Source organism: Lithobates pipiens, unplaced genomic scaffold (genome assembly GCF_037356315.1).
Source record: "Lithobates pipiens isolate NorthernLeopardFrog02 unplaced genomic scaffold, aLitPip1_a1.2 Scaffold_16, whole genome shotgun sequence".
NCBI lineage: Eukaryota > Metazoa > Chordata > Amphibia > Anura > Ranidae > Lithobates > Lithobates pipiens.
This window is the reverse complement of record NW_027507748.1, coordinates 34,947,172-34,966,176: the sequence shown is the minus strand read 5'-3', so window position 1 is coordinate 34,966,176 and position 19,005 is coordinate 34,947,172. Positions and strand designations below refer to the sequence as shown.

Genomic DNA, 19,005 nt, shown 5'->3' with positions numbered 1-19,005 from the left:
CACAAGCTCTGACTTATTATATGTAGCCGGGTGATTTCCACATTATTAAAAACCAGCTCACAAAGGAAAGGACGGGGGTCACATTCTGCGATGATTACAAAACCCCAATGATTGTAGTCAGCTTACATAACTAATTCCATGTAAATCTATACAAGTATAATAATTAAAAAGGACATTCCAGTCAAACATGAATATTTTGCGTTTTTTTTTTCCCTCGGGGGATAAAGCCAACCCGCTGTGTGGCTTTAATTTTCATCCTGGAATTTATCTCGTGTGCTCAGATGAGTCCCTACCTAAATCCCTACAGATGTCTCATTTTCAGAACGGCTCGTAGTGTGAGCTGGTGAAAGCACGGGGCCAAGATTGTAACACTATAGTATTTTTAAAGGAGAAGATCAGTTATATAAAAGCCCCCCATCCCTTCCTCCTTATGCTGGCCATACACGGTTAGAATATCGTTCGGAAAAAACGCTTGCAAATTGTAAAATTTGTTGAACGTGCATGCGAGAACGCCAACATTGTATCAATAGATGTCGCCCAATATTCGACATATTAGAGATCGATAGCAACATAAATAGTACAATTGTCCTCGATCGATTATATAAGCAGCGGAAGCACCGGGGTTAGACTTTAAAATGCGCATGAGCTGTCGATTTTTCGAACTATTTTTGCTCGATTACACAACTAATCTTTTGAAAATCAATCGTTTTCGGAAAAAAATCCAACATGTTGAGGGTTTTTTCGGCACAAAATTTGCATTTTGAGAATCGAAATGTAACCACTAACGCTTCGAACGTCGAACGATCGAGCGTAGCGGACGTTTTTCCGAAACTATATTCTAACCGTGTATGGCCAGCATTAGCCCTCTAAATACAAAAAGCTAAACTATCCCCCACCCCACCCTGCAGGTGCTCACTTATCTCTTCTAATGGTGAAGACCTTCCCCATCGTCCACATCCCGACTAGTAAGGCTCCAAGCGTAAAAAAAACGTTGCTTCTACAGGAGTTTTGTGTCCTGCCTGTAGAAGCAACTCAATGTTATCCCATGTGTCCATACACATTAGGACGTTTACAGGCATATTTTGAGATCAACGTTTAGAGGCAGGAAAAAAAAACCTTCTCATTTGCGTTCCTGATTGGAGCTCTGGCAGAAAAAAATTAAAACTCTCCTATCAGCAAGATTTCTGGCTCCCAGGTTTCTTCTATACGGGTAACAAGCTGAGATTAGGAGCACTCTCTTGAGCTGGCCATACACCTATAGATTATCTGCAGATTTTCTATGGTTAGATGGAAAAAGTGGGAGATTCCTCCATCCACACAGTTTAGTGAACATGAAGAAATCTGTTGCACTTTTTCCATCTAACCATAGAAAAGCTGCAGATAATCTATAGGTGTATGGCCAGCTTTAAAGGGAGTGCTCCTAATCTCAGCTTGTTACCTGTATAAAAGACACCTGTCCACAGAAGCAATCAATCAGATTCCAATCTCTCCACCATGGCCAAGACCAAAGAGCTGCCCAAGATTGTCAGAGACAAGATTGTAGACCTATACAAGGCTGGAATGGGCTACCTTCGCCAAGCAGCTTGGTGAATATTCGCAAATGGAAGAAACACAAAATATCTCCCTCGGTCTGGGGCTCCATGCAAGGTCTCACCTTGTGGAGTTTCAATGATTATGAGAACGGTGAGGAATCAGCCCAGAACTACACAGGAGAATCTTATCAATGATCTCAAGGCAGCTGGGACCACAGTCACCAAGAAAATAATTGGTAACACACTATGCCGCGAAGGACTGAAATCCTGCAACACCCACAAGGTCCCCCTGCTCAAGAAATCACATGTACAGGCCCGTCTGAAGTTTGCTAATGAACATCTGAATGATTCAGAGGAGAACTGGGTGAAAGTGTTGTGATTAGATGAGACCAAAATCAAGCTCTATGGCATCAACTCATCTTGTCATGTTTGGAGGAGGAGGAATGCTGCTTATGGCCCCAAGAATACCATCCCTACGGTCAAACATAGAGGTGGAAACATTATGCTTTTGGGGGTGTTTTTCTGCTAACGGGACAGAACAACTTCACCGCATCAAAAGGACGATGGAAGGGGCCATGTACCATGAAATCTTGGGTGAGAACCTCCTTCCCTCAGCCAGGGCATTGAAAATGGGTCGTGGTTGGGTATTCCAGCATGACAATGACCCAAAACACACAGCCAAGGCAACAAAGGAGTGGCTCAAGAAGAAGCGCACTATGGTCCTAGAGTGGCCTAGCCCATAGAAAATATGTGGCGGGAGCTGAAGGTTCGAGTTACCAAACGTCAGCCTCGAAACCTTAATGACTCAGAGAATATCTGCAAAGAGGAGTGGGAGAAAATCCCTCCTGAGTGAGATGTGTGCAAAACCTGGTGGCCAACTACAAGAAACGTCTGACCTCTGTGATTGCCAACAAGGGTTTTGCCACCAAGTACTAAGTCATGTTTTGCAAAGGGATCAAATACTTATTTCACTCATTAAAATGCAAATAAATGTATAACTTTTTTTAAATGCGTTTTTCTGGGGGGGGGGGGGGGGGTCGGGTTTGTTGGTGTTATTCTGTCTCTTAAAATAAACCTATCATTTAAATTATAGACTGATTTCTTTGTCAGTGGGCAAACGTACAACATCAGTGGGGATCAAATATATTTTCCCCCCTTACTGTGATGCCCCGTACACACGGTCGGACTTTCTGACGTAAAATGTGCGATCGGATCTTGTTGTCGGAAAATCCGATCGTATGTGGGCTCCACCTGACTTTTTCCGTCTGAATTTCCGACACACAAAGTTTGAGAGGAGGATCTAAAATTTTCCGACAAAAAAATCAGATCGTTTAACCACTTACAGACCGGACCATTTTGCTGGTCAAAGACCAGACCACTTTTTGCGATTCAGCACTGCGTCGCTTTAACTGACAATTGCGCAGTCGTGTGACGTGGCTCCCAAACAAAATTGACGTCCTTTTTTTCCCACAAATAGAGCTTTCTTTTGGTGGTATTTGATCACCTCTGCGGTTTTTATTTTTTGCGCTTTAAACAAAAACAGAGTGACAATTTTGAAAAAAACGCATTATTTTTTACTTTATGTTATAATAAATATCCCCCAAAAATATATAAAAAAACATTTTTTCCCATCAGTTTAGGCCGATACGTATTCTTCTACATATTTTTGGTAAAAAAAAATCGCAATAAGCGATTATTGATTGGTTTGCGCAAAAGTTATATAGCGTTTACAAAATAAGGTATAGTTTTATGGCATTTTTATTAATATTTTTTTTTTACTAGTAATGGCAGCAAGCAGCGATTTTTATTGTGACTGCGATATTATGGCGGACACATCGGACATTTTTGACACATTTTTGGGACCATTGTCATTTATACCGCAATCACTGCTATATAAATGCAGTGATTCCTGTGTAAATGACACTGGCAGTGAAGGGGTTAACCAGCGGGTGGCAGTGTAGGGTTTAAGTGTTCCTAGGGGTGTGTTACTAACTGTTGGGGGCTGGGCTTTAAATTAGTGAACACTGATCTCTGCTCCAATCACATGGAGCAGAGATCAGCGTCACTAGTTGCTAGGCAGAATGGAGAAATGCTGTTTACAACGGCATCTCTTCATTTGGCCACTCCGTGAGACGATCGCGGGTATGCCCGCGGCGATCGAGTCCGTGGGTCCCGCGACTGGACTCACGGGGGTCCCGACCAGCGCCGTCGGCGTGCTCCCGATCGCAGGGCGGCAAATTTAAAGGGACGTACAGGTACGCCCATTTGCCTGCCCGTGCCATTCTGCCGACGTACATCGGCGTGCGCTGGTCGACAACTGGTTAAATTCCAATCGTGTGTAGACAATTCCGACGGACAAAGTGCCACGCATGCTCAGAATAAATTATGAGACAAAAGCTATTGGCTACTGGCCCGTTTATAGTCCCGCCGTACGCGTTCTACGTCATGACCGTGTGTATGCAAGACAAGTTTGGGCCAAAATCCGTCGGAAAACATCCAACGGATTTTGTTGTCGGAATGTCCGACCGTGTGTACAGGGCATGAGTCTTTGAGCCGTTAACATGCAGGCATAGGCAGCCTGGCACTAGTTTTCACCGGTCAGGATGTAGACAACGTGGGAGGCTGCTGCTACCAAACTAGACTAAACACCTGTAGGGGGGTGGGGGGGGACAGGGAGAGCTGAGCTGCTGAGGCACTGCTCGGAGGGGAAAGCAGGGAGAGCTGAGCTACTAGGTCACTGTTGGGAGGGGGAGCAGAGCTGTTGAGTCACTGCTGAGAGGGGGAGCAGGGTGTGCTGAGTTGTTAAGCTCCTGGTAGGAGGGGAAAGCAGGGGGAGATAAGCTAGTCATTGCTGGGAGGAGGGAATCTGAGCTATTGAGTCTCTGATGGGAGGGGGCCAGGTAGAGCTGAACTGCGTAGTCACTGCCAGGAGGAATGTGTAAGGGTTTAGAAGGGCTACTCAGTCACTGCTGTAGGAATGAGCAGAGGAAATTGAGTTGTTTAGAGCAGCGGTCACCAACCAGTGGACCACTGATGGTCCACGAGTACATTTTTGTGTTCCCTAGGGGATCTGCCACGAATCAACATTGTGGAGGATGTGTACCGCCCAATGTTGTTCTCAGTGCGTGCTGTCAGTCAATACTGTCAGCGTGCATTGATACCCGATGCCTACTCTGTAGTTCCGGCTCCTGTGAACTCAGATGGAGGCACCAGGAGTAGTGCAGAGATTGGGAAGTGAAGAAGGAGGGGACTTCCAATGGCAGTGCTGATCACAGACTGTGGGACGTAGCACGGAGCTCGAGCACATGGCCGGATAAGAAGGTGAGATTCAATGATGGTTCTGTATAAGGCAGCGGTGTGATGCAGAGTGCGGGGAGGTGGGCAGAGAGCCGGGGAATTGTGTGTATAAGGCAGCAGAGTGGTCCAGGAGGGGGGGCAAAAAGCTGGAGCATTGTGTGTATAAGGCAGCAGTGTGATCCAGGAGGGGGGCAGAGAGCTGGAGTATTGTGTGTATAAGGCAGCAGAGTGATCAGGGGGTGGGGTAGAGAGCTGGAGAATTGTGTGTATAAGGCAGCAGTGTGATCTGGGGGGGGGGGGGGGGGGCAGAGAGCTGGATAACTGTGTGTATAATACAGCAGTGTGATCCAGGGAGGCAGCAGCATTGTGTGCAGTGGCGGCAGCACTAGGACACTGGGTGGTGGAGAGGGAATCTTGTCAGCTGGTGGTTGGGAGGAGGAAGATGGTATTGGCTCTGAGAGGGGGGGGGGGGGGCATTGGAAGGTGAGATACTGACCAGACAGGAGGGTATATGAGTGTTCTTTAGAACAGGGATGGTGGGAACCTTTCATAATGGGCACAGAAGGTGTGCAGACCCAGGAACTCAGCACAGGGATGGTGGAAACCCCTGATAATGGACACAGCATGTGTACAGACCTGGGAACTCAGCACAGGAATGGTGGGAACCCATCATAATGGTACAGTAGGTGTACAGACCGAAGAACTCAGCACAGGGATAGTGGAAGTCCTTCTTAGGGGGCACATCGGGTGTACAGACCCGGGATCTCAGCACAGGGATGGTGGAAACCCCTTATAATGGATTATGTTGTATGCATTTTTGGTTTGCACCATTTATTATGTTCTTGTTTTGTATAGTCAGATTCAATTATTTTGTAAATATATTTTATTTATTTATTATGGTTTTATTGTATATAAGTTGTTGTTTGTAAGATTTTCAATAAACAAAATGAACCCCTCATAATGGGCACAGAAGATGTGTAGTCTGTGTAGTTATATGAGTTAAAGCTGAATTATCCTCGATACCCTTACCTGCTTAATCACTAAGGCCCCTTTCACACTTGTATGACCTGAAAGTGGCGTGACTTTGACTTGAAGCAATGCCTGTGTAATCTTGAGGTCTATGGACCTCAAGTCTCATCAAAGTCGTAACCAAAGTAGTGCAAGGACTACTTTGAAGTCGCTGCGACTTGAAGTCGCACAGATATGAACAGTACTTGTTGGAAATCACGGGGTACAACTTGTCATGTGACTTTGCAGCCCTAATGCCGGCCATACACGGTTCGAATTTCGAAATAATTTTCTTTCGAAAATCGTATCTAAGAATTTTCGTATGAATTTCGCACCATTAGTGGGCTGCAGCAACAGCCGATTTTCGTGCGGAAATAAAATTTGAGGAATCGGACATGTTATGCAGGACATACACGGTCGAATTTCGAACGAATTTTCTTTTCAAAATCAGAAAATTCGTTTTTTTTTTGTGATCCGATGGTGCCACCATTGATTTTCGAAATTCGGCCGACCAAGCCTTCAATTTCACCTCATGTTGCTACAGAAAAGAATTTTCTTGGCTGGGAATCTTCTTTTCTCTCCGTAAATTTTCTTTTATCTCCATACATTTTCTTTTATCTCCGTACATTTTCTTTTCTTATTACGTTTCTCGCACGATTCTCCCATCATTGATTAGAAAATCGTTCATTTTTCAAAAAATTTCCAACATGTCCGATTCCTCAAATTTTATTTCCGCACGAAAATCGGCTGTTGCTGCAGCCCACTAATGGTGCGAAATTCATACGAAAATTCTTAGATACGATTTTCGAAAGAAAATTATTTCGAAATTCGAACCGTGTATGGCCGGCATAAGACTTGGGCTGCACCCAGGCACCAGCCTCCCGACCACCCGCGGCAGTACCTAATCTTTTGTCACTTGTGGTATTACACATCCTGATGTAAGCATCTTGCTGAGGTTCCAGAATCGGCTCCATCCATTTCTCCGTCTATATAGAGTTTGCATGTTCCTCCCATATTTTTGTGAGTTTTCCTCTAAGCTCTCCAATAGCCTCTTATTGTCCCAAAAACACACTAACTGACTTCCACCAAACTGTGCGGTTGCCTCTGTCATTGTGAATGGGACCGCATGAGGCACTGGGGCAACCATTGAATAATTCAATGTATTATACAGAGCTGCAGTATATATCAGCGCCATATAAACCAATGCCAAGAGCAGTGCTTGGGTCTGTACTGCTATGGGACTGATATTAGATTGTAAGCTCCTGTGGGGGCGCAACTGATATTAATGACTTATAGCACTCTGTAACGTTTGTTGGAATATATTAATTATGTGAAACAATAAAATGAATAAGCTGTGGCTGTATTCTCCTCTGAGGACATACTATATAAATTATTATTATTATACAGGTTTTATAAAGCGCCAACAGTTTGTGCAGCGCTTTACAACATGAGGATTACTGTAAAGAACTGCAGAAATATACAAAATATAATATTAATAATCAACTATTAATAATATTATTCATATATGAAAATATAATATACATTATAAAATATAACATAAGTAAATATTTAAAAATATAATATTAATCAATTATTATTATTATTATTATTAATAATAATAATAATAATAATAATATTTAGATAAATCAATATATAAAATTATAATGTATGATATAAAATGAATATGAAATAATAAAATGTAAAGTAAATAAATATATATATATATATATATATATATATATATATATATATATATATATATATAAAATATAATATTAATCACCAATTATTAATAATGTTAACAATCAATATATAAAAATATAATATATTTTATAAAATATAAAATAAATATATATAAATATATATATATATATATATATATATAAAATCAATTGTTAATAGTAATAATATTAATAATTCATATACAAAACTATAATATATTATATAAAATAGATGTAAAATGATAAAATATTTAAAAAAATGAATATATAAAAATATAATATGCACAATAAATTATTAATATTAATAATCAATGTATAAATTATATTTTATTTATTCATGTTTTTGATATTTTAATTTATATATTAATTATTAATATTAATGTATTATTTATATTTTTATATATTCTTTTTTTTATATTTTATCAATTTATATTTATTTTACATTTTATAAAATATATTAGCATATTTTAACATAATATATTAACAATAATATGTAGAAAGTACTACAATATAAAATAAATATATACAAATATAATAATAATAATCAATTATCAATGTTAATAATCAATATATGCAAATACAATATATATATATATATATATATATATATATATATATATATATATATATATATATATATATATATATATAAAATATAAAATAAATATTATTTGAATAATAATATTAATATTAAATTATTATTAATATTAATAATCACTATGATAATTATTTTTAATAATGGTATTTTGTATGGATGTGGCTATGAGATGTCATTAGATTGTAAGCTTTGCTTTATCTGTCGTATATATGTAATGATTATGTAATGGTTACATACAGTATATATACTTTATAAAATAAGGCAAACCATGTCAGATCCTTATCAATATACACATAAACATGAATACAAATGTCGCTCTGGGATACTAGATTGCAAGCTCTTCTGACAGAAAGCAAGAAGGAAATTGCTATATGGACTTTATATTACATGCAGACTACGGCAGATCCTTATCAATAGATATAGGCATAAGCACAAATTACACTGTATTCGCAGATAAGATTGCAAGCTCTGCTGGCACAATGGAACCTAAAAATGGTTATATGTTCTATATAAAGCAGACTATGTCATATCCATGTCAGTCAATACTTACACTTAAGTGCATGTGAATACGATATACAATATAAATAATTCAGACTATGTCAAATCCTTAATGATAGACATAGACATAGAAATAAATACATATCCACAGGTGTTTGGGGTATTAGATTGTAAGCTCTGCTGACACAAAGGCATATGGAAATGGATATACTGTATGTCCTTTATAAAGAAGACTATGTCATACCCATATCAATCGATACATATAAGTACATGTGAATGAGATATACAATAATAAATAATGCAGACTACGTCAGATCCTTACCAATCAATATAGTCATAGTAATAAATAAATTGAGTATGTTCATGTGTTAGGGGTATTAGATTGTAAGCTCTGCTGGCACAAAGTCACATAAAAATTGTTCTCTGTGCTTTATAAAGTGATGAAGACCATGTCAGATACTTATCAATTGATATAGACGTAGCTATAAATTCAAATGTAAATGTGGTTGAGGTATTAGATTGTAAGCTCCAATGGTGCAGGGACCAAAGCAAATTACTCAATGTACCCTTCCTTTAGTGCAGCCACATGTAAAGGATTATATGTACTTTAAAAAAAAAATATGCAAATTCTATCAGATACTTATCAATCAATACAGACTTTAACATAAATGTGACTGTCCTGGGCATCAGATTGTAAGCTCTGCTGGTTCAGGGACTGAGGTGAATGACGTAATGCAACCCTTTCAATGCAGCCACCACCAAGGCACATGGACTTTAAATGGTTATTTGTACTCCATAAAATTATGCAGTTTCTATCAGATTCTTATTGATCAATATAGACATCTAAATGAATGCATTTGTTTCTGGGGCATTCGATTGTAAGCTCCGCTGGTGCAGGGGCAGAGATGAATGACTCAATGTACCCTTCCCAGATCCCTATCAATAGATAAATGTACCTCTTCCCAGATCCCTATCAATAGATAAATAAACCCTACCCAGATCCCTATCAATAGATAAATGTACCTCTCCCCAGATCCCTATCAATAGTTAAATGTACATATTCCCAGATCGCTATCAATAGATAAATGTACCCTTCCCAGATCCCTATCAATAGTTAAATAAACCATACCCAGATCCCTATCAATAGATAAATGTACCTCTCCCCAGATCCCTATCAATAGTTAAATGTACATATTCCCAGATCCCTATCAATAGATAAATGTACCCTTCCCAGATCCCTATCAATAGATAAATGTACCCTACCTAGATCCCTATCAATAGATAAATGTACCTCTTTTCAGATCCCTATCAATAGATAAATGTACCTCTTCTCAGATCCCTAACAATAGATAAATGTACCTCTTCCTAGATCCCTATCAATAGTTAAATGTACTTCTTTCCAGATCCCTATCAATAAATGAAGACATATAAAAATATAGCTGTGTCTGGGGTGTTAAATTGCAAGCTCCCCTGGTGTAAGTGCTGGGATGAATGACTCAATGTACCCTTCCCAGATCCCTATCAATAGATAAATGTACCCTTCCCAGATCCCTATCAATAGATAAATGTACCTCTTCCAAGATCCCTATCAATAGATAAATGTACCTCTTCCCAGATCCCTATCAATAGATAAATGTACCTTTTCCCAGATCCCTATCAATTGATAAATGTACCTCTTTCCAGATCCCTATCAATAGATAAAGACATATATAAATATTACTGTGTCTGGGTCATTAGATTGCAAGCTTCCCTGGTGCAAGGGCAGGGATGAATGACTCAATGTACCCTTCCCAGATCCCTATCACTAGATAAATGTACCTCAATATACCTCTTCCCAGATCCTTATCACTAGATAAATGTACCTCTTCCCAGATCCCTATCCATAGATAAAGACATATATAAATATAACTGTGTTTGGGGCATTAGATTGCAAGCTCCCCTGGTGCAAGGGCAGGGATGAATGACTCAATGTACCCTTCACAGATCCCTATCAATACATAACGACATTATATATATATATATATATATATATATATATATATATATATATATATATATATATATATATAATATAGTGTATATAAACGTAACTGTATGGGGCATTAGATTGTAAGCTCCATTGACACAAAGACACGTGAAAATGGTCGCATGTACTTTATAAATGATGCAGACTACATGAGATCTTTATCAATCGGCATAGACATAAAATTCAATGGAAATAAATACAAGTATGAAATATGTATGGAGTATTAGATTGTAAGCTCCATTGACACAAAGGCACATGGAAATTGTTTTATGTACTTTAAAATGATGCAGATATTATCAGATCCGTATCACTCAATACAGACATATACATAAAGGTAACTGTGTCTGAGGCATTAGATTGTAAGCTCTGCTGGTGCAGGGACCGAGGTGAATGACTCCCCTTCCTAATGCAGCCACAAAGACATTGGTTACATGTACTTTAGAAAATAATGCAGAACATGTCAGATCATTTATCAATAGATACTGACATATACATAAATGTAACAACATAAATATCAGAGGGCATTAGATTGCAAGCTTCATTGACACACATAGGGGTTGATTTACTAAAGGATAATAGATTATGCAGTTTGAAAAGTGCAGTTGCTCCAGAGTATAGTAAATTAAGTAAGGCTTCATATTTCAAGGAGAACCCAATCGCTTGCAAGGAAAATGTAAAATAACATAACTTTTGCTTGCACATGATTGGATGATGGAAGTCAGCAGAGCTTCTGCTCATTCACTAAGCTCAGGAGCAACTGCACTTTTCAAAGTGTGCAGTATATTTGCCTTTAGTAAATTAACCCCATAATGGTTATATGCACTTGATGATGATGCCGAGACTATGGGGGAAATTTACTAAAGCTGGAGAGTGCAACTCTGAATAGAAACCAATCAGCTTCCAGATTTTATTGCCAAAGCTTAATTGAAGAAGCTGATTGGCTACCATACACAGCAGATTCTGAGTGCTCCAGTTTTACTAAATCTACCCCTATGGGTTTTTTTTTTTTTTTTTACTAAAGCTGGAGAGTGCAAAATCTGCTGCAACTCTGAATAGAAACCAACCAGCTTCCATTGCCAAAGCTTAATTGAGAAAGTTAAGGGCTAGAAGCTGATTGGATACCATGCACAGCTGCCCCAGATTCCGAGTGCGCCAGTTTTAGTAAATCTCCCCCTATGTCAGCTCTTTATCAATGGACACATAGAAATAAAGACAATTTTTAATGTGTTTGGGGCATTAGATTGTAAGCTTCACTGACTGACACAAAAGGCACATGGAAACTATGTACTCTGTATATGTACTTATGTACATATACTATGTATATGTACTTTTCAAAATGATGCAGACTGTTCTCAGATCTTTATCAATCGACATAGACATGGAAATAGTTACAAATGTGACACGTCTGGGCTGTTAGATTGTAAGCTCCATTGACACGAAGGCACATTCTAAAGGTTGTATGTACTATATACATGAACGTAACAGTGTCTGTGGCATTAGATTGTAAGCTTTGCTGGCGCAGGGAACAAGGTGAATGACTTAGTGTACCCTTCCCAATGCAACCGCATGGATGGAAATGGTCATATGCACTTTATATTGCGGACTATGTCAGATTCTTATCAGTTGGTATAGAATTGAAAATAAATACAAATGCACATGTGTTCGGGGCATTAGAATGAAAGCTCTGTTGACACAAAGCCACAAGGAAATTTGCATACATGTATTTTATAAAATGATGACAGACCATGTCTGATCCTTATCAATCAATACAGAAAGGTACATAAACGTGACTGTGTCTGCGGCATTCGATTGTAAGCTCTGCTGGTGCAGGGACCATGGTAAAAGACTCTATTAGATCCTATGAGATCCTTATCAATCAATATAGACATATCTGTAAATGCGATTTGGTTCTGGGGCATTCGATTGTAAGCTCCACTGGTGCAGGGATCATGGTATAAGACTCTATCAGATTATGAGTTCCTTATCAATCAATACAAACATATACGTAAATACGATTGTTTCTGGGGCATTCGATTGTAAGCTCTGCTGGTGCAGGGTCCATGGTAAAAGACACTGTCAGATTCTTTGACATCCTTATCAATCAATATAGACATATCTGTAAATGAGATTGTTCTGGGGCATTAGATTGTAAGCTCTGCTGATGTAGGGACTGAAGTGAATGACTCAATGTACCCTTCCCAAGGCAGCCACCATGGCACATGCAAATAGTAGTATGTATTATGTGCTATATAAAAAAATCAAGACTAGGTCGGATTCTTATCAACCGATAGAGATATAAATGTGACTGTGTCTGGAGCATTAGATTGTAAGCTCTGCTGGTGCAAGGACTAAGGTGAACGAATCAATGTACCCTTCCCAGATTCTTATCAATTGATAAATGTACCTCAATGTACCTCTTCCCAGATCCCCATCAATAAATTAAGATGTATATGTATAAATGTAACGGTGTAGATTGTAAACTCCATTGACACAAAAGCACACATAAATGTTATATATACTTTATAAAATGATGGCAGGTACATAGAAATAAATTCAAATAAACATGTGTTCGGGGATTAGATTGTAAGCTCTGTTAACACAAAGGCACATGGAAATGGTTATATGTACTTTATAAAATGATGCAGCCTATGTCAGATCCTTATCAATCTATACAGACATATATCTGAATGTGTCTGTGTCATTAGATTATAAGCTCTGCTGGTGCAGTGACTGAAGTCATTGACTCAATATACCCTTCCGAAGGCAGAAATGGTGACTGTGTCTGCGGCATTAGATTGTAAGCTCCCCTGGTGCAAGGGCCCAGGTGAATTACTCAATGAACTTTTCCTAGATCCTAATTAATTGATAAATGTACCTCAGTTCCTTATCAATAGATATATACATAAATTTGACTGTGTCTGCAGCAGTAGATTGTAAGCTCCACTGACACCAAGGCACACGTAAAGCTTATATACACTTTATATATTGACATAGACTACGCCAGCTCCTTAAGAATCAATATAGACATAGAAGATTGTAAGCTCTGTTAGCACAAAGAGGTAGATTTGCTAAAACTGGTACTCTCAGAATCTGGTGCAGCTGTGCATTTGTAGCCAATCAGATTCTACCTTCAGCTTGTTCAATTAAGGTTTGGCAATAAAACCTTGAAACTTATTGGTTTCTTTGTAGAAGTGAGCCTGATTTTGCACTCTCCAGCTTTAGTAATTAAAACCCAATGGCATATGCAAATTTTAATATATATTTTATAAAATGATGCAGACTATGTAAGATCAATCAAAACAGACATATGCATAAATGTGACTGTGTCTGGGGCATTCAATTGTAAGCTCTGCTGGTGCAGGAAGTGAAGGGACTGACTTAATTTTACACTTCCCAATGCAGAAGTGGTTATATGTACTTTTGGAAAATTATACAAACCATGCCAGATCCTTTAAATTAATACAGAAATAAACACGACTGTGTCTGGGGGCCGTAGATTGTAAGCTTCGTTGGTGCAGAGACCGAAGTGAATGACTCAATGTATCCTTCCCAATGCAGCCACCCTGGTACATGCAAATGATAATATGTACTATGTACTTTATAGCACGATGCAGACTGGGTCAGATCCTTATCAATCGATATAGACATAAATGTGACTGTGTCTGGGGCATTCGATTCTAAGCTCTGCTGGTGCAGGGACCATGGTAAAGAACTCTATGAGATCCTTATCACTCAATATAGACATATCTGTAAATGGGATTGGTTCTGTGGTATTAGATTGTAAGCTCTGATGGTGCAGGGACCGAAGTGAATGACTCAATGTACCCTTCCCAATGCAGCCACCATGGCACATTCAAATGGTAATATATACTATGTACTTTATAAAATGATGCAGATTATGTCAGATCCTTATCAATTGGTATAGACATAAATGTAACTGTGTCTGGGGCATTAGATTGTAAGCTCTGCTGGTGCAGGTACTGTGGTAAAATACTCTATTAGATCCTATAAGATCCTTATCAATATAGACATATCTGTAAATGAGATTGGTTCTGGAACATTAGATTGTAAGCTCTGCTGATGCAGGGACCATGGTAAAAGAAAACTGTCAGATTCTTTGAGATCCTTATTAAGCAATATAGACATATCTGTAAATGCAATTGGTTCTGGGGCATTAGATTGTAAGCTCTGCTGATGCAGGGACTGAAGTGAATGACTCAATGTACCCTTCCCAAGGCAGCCACCATGGCACATGCAAATGGTAGTATGTATTATGTGCTATATAAAACAATCCAGACTGGGTCAGATTCTTATCACCCGATACAGACATAAATGTGACTGTGTCTGGAGCATTAGATTGTAAGCTCTCCTGATGCAGGGATCATGGTAAAAGACTCCATTAGATACTTATCAATCAATATAGACATGTCTGTAAATGCGATTGGTTCTGGGGATTAGATTGTAAGCTCTGCTGGTGCAGGGACCGAAGTGGATGACTCAATGTACCCTTCACAATTCAGCCACCCTGGCACATGCAAATAGTAATATGTACTATGTACTTTATATCATGATGCAGACTGGGTCAGATCCTTATCAATCTATATAGACATAAATGTGACTGTGTCTGGGGCATTAGATTGTAAGCTCTTCTGGTGCAGGGACTGTGGTATAAGACTCTATCAGATCCTATAAGATCCTTATAAATTGATATAGACATAAATGTGATTTGTGTCTAGGGCATTAGATTGTAAGCTCTGCCGGCGCAAGTACCGTGGTATTAGAGAAGCTATTAGATCCTTATAATTTAAAATAGACATATCTGTAAATATGATTGTTCCTGGTGTATTAGATTGTAAGCTCCACTGGTGCAGGGACCATTGTATAAGACTATCAGACTCTAGAAGATCGTTATTAATCAATAAACCATATACGTAAATGCAATTGGTTCTGGGGCATTAGATTGTAAGCTCTGATGGTGCAGGGACTAAAGTGAATGACTCGGTGTACCCTTCCCATTCCCAATGCAGCCACCATGGCACATGCAAGTGGTAATATGTACTATGCACTGTATAAAATGATACAGACTATGTCAGATCTTTATCAACTGATATAGACATACGGTAAATGTGACTGTGTCTGGGGCATTCGATTGTAAGCGCTGCCGGTGCAGGTACTGTGGTAAAAGACGCTATTAGAGCCTATGAGATCCTTATCAATCAAAATAGACATGTCTGTAAATATAATTGGTTCTGGGGCATTAGATTGTAAGCTCTGCTAGTGCATGCACCATAGTATAAGACTCTAGCAGATTCTACAAGATCCTTATCAATCAATACAACCATACACGTAAATTCGATTGTTTCTGGAGTATTAGATTGTAAGCTCCGCTGTTGACAGAGACTGAAGTGAATGACTCAGTGTACCCTTCCCATTCCCAATGCAGCCACAATGACACATGCAAGTGGTAATATATACTATGCACTTAATAAAATGATGCAGACTATGCCAGATCTTTATCAATTGATATAAACATAATTGTGACCTTGTCTGGGGCATTAGATTGTAAGCTCTGCTGGTGCAGGTACCGTGGTAAAAGACTCCATTGGATCCTATGAGATCCTTATCAATCAATATTGACATATCAGTAAATGCGTTTGTTTCTGGGGCATTATATTGTAAGCTCTGCTGGCACAGGGACCATGATAAAAGACTGTCAGATTCTATGAGATCCGTATCAATCAATACAACCATATATGTAAATGCAATTGTTCCTGGGGCATTAGACTGTAAGCTCCGCTGGTGCAGGGTCCGAAGTGAATGATACAATGTACCCTTCCTAAGGCAGCCACCATGGCACATGCAAGTAGTAATATGTACTATGTACTTTATAAAATTATGCAGATTATGTCAGATCCTTACCAATTGATGTAGACATAAATGTGACTGTGTCTGTGGCATTAGCTTGTAAGCTCTGCTGGTGCAGGGACCATGATAAAAGACTCTATGAGATCCTTATCAATCAATAAAACCATATATGTAAATGCAATTGTTTCTGGGGCATTAGACTGTAAGCTCCGCTGTTGCAGGGTCTGAAGTGAATGACTCAATGTACCCTTCCCAAGGCAGCCACCATGGCACATGCAAGTGATAATATGTACTATACACTTTATAAAATGATGCAGATTATGTCAGATCCTTACCAATTGATGTAGCCATAAATGTGACTGTGTCTGGGGCATTAGATTGTAAGCTCTGCTGGCACAGGTACCATAGTAAAATACTCTATTAGATCTTATGAGATCCTTCTCAAACAATAGACATCTGTAATTGCAGTTGGTTCTGGGGCATTAAATTGTAAGCTCTGCTGGTGCAGGGGCTGTGGTAAAAGACTATTAGATCCTATAAGATCCTTATCAATCAATATAGACCTATCAGTAAATGTGATTGGTTCTGGGGCATTCGATTGTAAGCTCCTCTGGCGCAGGTAAAAAACGGTCAGATTCTATGAGATCCTTATCAATACAACCATATATGTAAATACGATTGTTTCTGGGGCATTAGACTGTAAGCTCCGCTGGTGCATGGTCCAAAGTGAATAACTCGATGTACCCTTCCCAAGGCAGCCACCATGGCACATGCAAGTGGTAATATATATTATGTAGTTTGTAAAATGATGCAGACTATGTCAGATCTTTATCAATTGATATAGACATAAATGTCACTGTGTCTGGGGCATTAGATTGTGAGCTCTCCTGGTACGAGGTAAATGACTCTATGCTCTCTTCCCAATGCTGTAGGCTATCTCAGCGCTATATATACTGAATCAATATGCTGCATGTATGTAACAATGTAACGCCGTAGTCACTTCCAGTAAAGCAAGCGGCATTCCATCATACAAATACGCTCTGGCTTGCTGGCTTGCAATCTAAACCGGTTCATCCAGACCTCAGGGTTGCCGCTAAAGATATTTGCACAGCAGCATCCTAGCAGTAAGGATGCTACCGATCTGAAGAATAAAGAGCATGCAAAACACAAAGGGCATACGATGAACAAAAAAAAAAAAACAAATAGCAGCATCGTGTTGCCTTGGAGTCGCCTGTCCTGCAGAGCTTGCAATCTACACCTCCTGGTCCCTCCGGCTGGAGCTCTAGGGATAGCATGAAGCATGCGATCCTACCTAGCTGACGGAGGCTGGTTCATTTTCTCCCCAGCGTTTTCGGAGACACAGGACAGATGGTGGGGGAAAAAAATAAAAAATTCTTCTGTCGCTGACAGCTGTGTGATTCAACGGTGACCGGCTCTGGCTAGCCCTTTACACAAGCAGCAACCGCATAGCATCGTCCCCGAAGTCACTCCATTCCCTTCAGCCCCTTTTTTTTTGCGGTGCAGCTGAGCCCGAGCGACGTGCAGCGACACTTCTTAAGGAGTCCTTCCGAATCGGCTCACGCTTTGCCGAGGACGGCCAGCCCCAGTCGCTGCGCCACCTTAAACAGTGAAAGGGCTCGGAGGAGAGAATGAGTGAGAACGTTGCTTAAGCCTCCCCAGATTGTTTCATGTCTGAGAAGAACAATGCACATCCTTGCATTTAAATCTGAATGGCGGGGAGGGTTGGGGTGTGCTGGGCTCTGATTGGATGCAGGTTAGGCATGCAACGACAGAGAGAAATGGGTACGAGGGACTGTCGGGAGCCTAACGAGGAAAAAGTGATTTCTGATTTTTTTTTTTTTTTTCAGAACTGCAGATTGAAGGATTTGATCAAAGTCTGGCTGAATGAAAGACGTTCATATCTGCTGTGTGAGGAGCTCAGCACCACAGAATGTCAGGGAGAGGGGCTGAGGAAGCAGACGCATGGAGTGTGTGCTGTGCACAATATATAGATGGGGGGATAGCCTGCAGTATGATTGGGGAGAGTCTGGGGATGAGATCTCTAAAGTAGTGAGAGGAAGAGGGGTAAATGTGGGATGTGCAGTGAGGGGACGGTGAGGTAAATGTGGGGTGTACAGTGAGGGATCAGTGAGATAAATGTGGGGTGTACAGTCGAGGACAGTGAGGTAATTGTGGGGTGTACAGTGAGGGGACAGTGAAGTAAATGTATGGTGCACAGTGAAGGGGCAGCAAAGTAAATATGGGGTGATACAGTGAGGGTACAGTGAAGTAAATTCGGTGAGGTAAATGTGGGGTGCACAGTGAGGTAAATGTGGTGTGTACAGTGAGAGGACAGTGAAGTAAATGTGGGGTGTACAGTGAGGGGACAGTGAAGTAAATGTAGGGTTTACAGTGAGGGATCAATTAGGTAAATGTAGGGTGTACAGTGAGGGATCAGTG

The 19,005-nt window shown here is 39.7% G+C and overlaps 1 protein-coding gene across 1 annotated transcript in view; it reads right to left on the bottom strand.

Annotated features, from left to right (window-relative positions):
* The window catches only part of LOC143981699 (galactosylgalactosylxylosylprotein 3-beta-glucuronosyltransferase 1-like), a 223,231-nt gene extending 204,985 nt beyond the window's left edge, over nt 1-18,246 (bottom strand). Inside the window, exon 1 of the mRNA XM_077479715.1 lies at nt 17,858-18,246. The gene's annotated coding sequence lies outside the window, so the exon portion shown is untranslated. The remainder of the gene's footprint in view (nt 1-17,857) is intronic.
* Between the last annotated feature and the right edge of the window lie 759 nt (nt 18,247-19,005).